The following is a 3,587-nucleotide window of genomic DNA, read 5'->3' as shown; positions in this document are numbered from 1 at the left end:
TCGGGGTCAGCCCCCAAGCCTTGCCCCATACGCTGTCCTATATGTCTATCCCCCAGCATCCATCCCTTAGGGTGACTTAATGGTTGGTAGGATGTTATCTACTTTCGGTTTCCACCTCCCTTAAAATGTAACCTTGGCACATCTCCCGGGGCTCTGGGCAGGAGCCCCCTGAGGTGCAGGAGCTCCTTTGGGGGTCCTAATAAAACCTTGGATTAACCCCTGCTAAGAGTCGGCCCTTTATCTTCTACCGCTGTCTCTGGTGTCTCTTCTGCTGCAAAGGCGACCAGGCCAGGTGCCCTCAGTACCCTCGGGGCACACACAGAGAGTGTCTCCCCCCAGCCCAGGTGCCCTCAGCACCCTCGGGGCACAGAGAGTGTCTCCCCCCAGCCCAGGTGCCCTCAGTACCCTCCGGGCACACACAGAGAGTGTCTCCCCCCAGCCCAGGTGCCCTCAGTACCCTCGGGGCACAGAGAGTGTCTCCCCCCAGCCCAGGTGACCTCAGTACCCTCCGGGCACACACAGAGAGTGTCTCCCCCCACCCCAGGTGCCCTCAGCACCCTCGGGGCACACACAGAGAGTGTCTCCCCCCAGCCCAGGTGCCCTCAGCACCCTCGGGGCACAGACAGAGAGTGTCACCCCCCAGCCCAGGTGCCCTCAGCACCCTCGGGGCACAGAGAGTGTCTCCCCCCAGCCCAGGTGCCCTCAGTACCCTCCGGGCACACACAGAGAGTGTCTCCCCCCAGCCCAGGTGCCCTCAGTACCCTCGGGGCACAGAGAGTGTCTCCCCCCAGCCCAGGTGACCTCAGTACCCTCCGGGCACACACAGAGAGTGTCTCCCCCCAGCCCAGGTGCCCTCAGCACCCTCGGGGCACAGACAGAGAGTGTCACCCCCCAGCCCAGGTGCCCTCAGCACCCTCGGGGCACAGAGAGTGTCTCCCCCCAGCCCAGGTGCCCTCAGTACCCTCCGGGCACACACAGAGAGTGTCTCCCCCCAGCCCAGGTGCCCTCAGTACCCTCGGGGCACAGAGAGTGTCTCCCCCCAGCCCAGGTGACCTCAGTACCCTCCGGGCACACACAGAGAGTGTCTCCCCCCAGCCCAGGTGCCCTCAGCACCCTCGGGGCACAGACAGAGAGTGTCACCCCCCAGCCCAGGTGCCCTCAGCACCCTCAGGGCACAGACAGTGTCTCTCCGCTGTTGGCCATGTCAGGGCTGCCTCCCCGGTGTCTGCCAACTCAGGACCGGCCGAGGGTTCCTGAGGGGCTCACACAAACCCGCTCGGCCGCTGATTGTGGTGGTGTTTGAGGGTCCTCCAGGACAAGGGAGGAGATGAGAACCTTGACTCCCCCTTTCAGAAGGCTGAAATATTATTTTATGATCTCTATTATATTAAAAGAAAATGAGATATTAGAACTACACTAAAAGAGCAAGGAGACATCAGAAAGCTGGAAAGGAATGAATAATAAAAACCTGGGACTGCTCACAGCCCCAACACCGCTGGACCATGATTGGTCATCAAGTAGAAACAATGCACAGGAGACCAACCCAAGATGCCCCTGTTGCTAAACCATCTCCAGCCCACACTCCACAGCCAGCAGATTGTTATTGGTTCCATTTCTGTTCTGAGGCTTCTCAGGAGAAAAATCCCAGCGAAAGGATTTTCATCAAACACGTCAGTGCCAGGTGATGGCACAGGCAGCATGGGCTGGCAGAGGTCACTGTGTCATCCCTGCCAGCCCAGGTGTCACAGCAAGGAGGAGAGAGTTCACCCTGTGCTCACACTGCAATACAGAGCAATACAACACAACACACACATTAACACAAGATGATAACCTTTTTCTATTTTCATTACTTGTGGATTTATTGTTACAGGACACCCAAAACAACAAAAGCACACAAAAAACAGCATTCATCTACCATTAACACCCCTTTCAAATGACACACAAACTCGCCATCCCTCTGATCACAACTGCTAAATTACACCCCAGCAATCATTGGTCCTCGGGAACGTGGTTCCCTGGAGCCTCCAAAAATTCCTCCTGCCTGAAGAAATACCCGGTCCCTGGAGGGTCTGTGCCCAAACTTTGGCGATGAACGTCGCCTCGCAAATCAACCGGGACCCAGGAAAAAAAAACCCAGCCGGGGGGAAAAAAAAAAAGAAAAAAAAAAAACAGCCAGGGGAGGTTGGGGGGCTAAACCCGGCTGGGGATTTTTTACTCTAAATTTACAAATGAGTTGAAAAACCTGAAAAGCAAGTCACACACACAAGGTTAAATCCAGTCACAGCATGCGCTCACACACGCAGAGATGAGCAGACGCCGACAGACAGACACGTGCTCTCACACACACTCACGCACTCCTCCCATTTAAACGTTCCCTGTGGCTCTTACTCGAGACGCTGAAGAACGCGCTTCCACGCTTCTTCTGGCTGCTGCTCCTTGACGTCAAATGGTAGATTCTGGGGAAATTGGCAGCCTCGGGGACCTGTGAGACGACAGGAAGCGGTCAACGAGTGGCTGACAGCTAGGACTTGTCCCCGCTCTGACCGATAAATTTTCTACCCTAAACCCCACTAAAGACAGATGAACAGTAAAGTTTTTATAACTCTGCTACTTAACTGTGACTACATGCCAGGGCAGGGCAGCTCCGACCATAAGTGGTACAACATGAGTACACACAATAAAAGCAGACGCATACAGTGCAAGTGTACATGGAGTGTAAGTCCATACAATATAAGCCAGCATAGGTACACACAATGTAAGTACATACAGTGTAAGCCAACATAGGTAAACGCAATGTAAGTACATACAGTATAAGCCAGGACTTGAGATAGCTCTCTGGAAGATTAATTCTTGAGCCCTATACCCTTTGAGAAGATAGAACCTATAGAACTTCTGCAGTCACGTGAGGAGGGTGTAAGACGCTCCCTCGGGAAGTCCAAGAGAATGGCGTGGAAAAAAAGGCACTACCAAAGCTGGTAGTGAAAAGGAAGATGGATGAGAACATCTTGTCCCTTTGAGACATTCCTGTCTCAAAGAGTAAAAATGTAAAGATGCCGGAATAAGGGATATCCGGAAAGGAACATGAGTAGAATATGGCCTACGTGGCACGGAATAGTGCCAATAAAGCATTGAGACGTAACAAAGGCCTGTGACACGCAAGACGATGGACACGGACGACATAACACGGACACGGACGACATGACACAGAGACGAGTGACAACTGCCTGGCACTGTCCCCGTAGGGACCCGAGATTCCTAGTGCAAGGTGAGCCAGAGGCTGATGATGCCAAAGGAAAGGAAGCCCTAGGACGAGAGCACGTGATGATGAAACGGAACTCATCAAAAGAAGTTAGTGCCGAAGCAGTTAAGAGGATGCTCGAGAGGGGCGGCGAGCCTAGAGAAGGAAGCGGACTGCCGGGTGACCGTGGCCGTAGCTCCGGACGTGAAGGCGAGCTCCTCGGGGGAAAGATCCGTGACGTCGAGTCGAGGGAGGCGGACGACGCAAAGTTCCCGAGAATGTGGAGATGGGTCGGAACTGTCCTGCCCGGCAAAGGCTCTGGCGAGGCTGAGGGGAAACCCTCTCCCTT

General features: G+C 54.5%; 1 long non-coding RNA gene across 1 annotated transcript; it reads right to left on the bottom strand.

The window, feature by feature from the left end:
• Window positions 1-1,347: 1,347 nt before the first annotated feature.
• LOC136560827 (uncharacterized) lies at window positions 1,348-2,821 on the bottom strand. The gene is made up of 2 exons (XR_010784207.1): window positions 2,389-2,821; window positions 1,348-1,779 (listed from the first exon to the last, which is right to left on the bottom strand). It is a non-coding gene; the product is annotated as an uncharacterized lncRNA (long non-coding RNA).
• Between the last annotated feature and the right edge of the window lie 766 nt (window positions 2,822-3,587).

This window comes from Molothrus aeneus, chromosome 10 (assembly GCF_037042795.1).
Source record: "Molothrus aeneus isolate 106 chromosome 10, BPBGC_Maene_1.0, whole genome shotgun sequence".
Lineage (NCBI taxonomy): Eukaryota > Metazoa > Chordata > Aves > Passeriformes > Icteridae > Molothrus > Molothrus aeneus.
The sequence above is the reverse complement of the archived record's forward strand: the minus strand, read 5'-3'. Positions and strand labels throughout refer to the sequence as shown.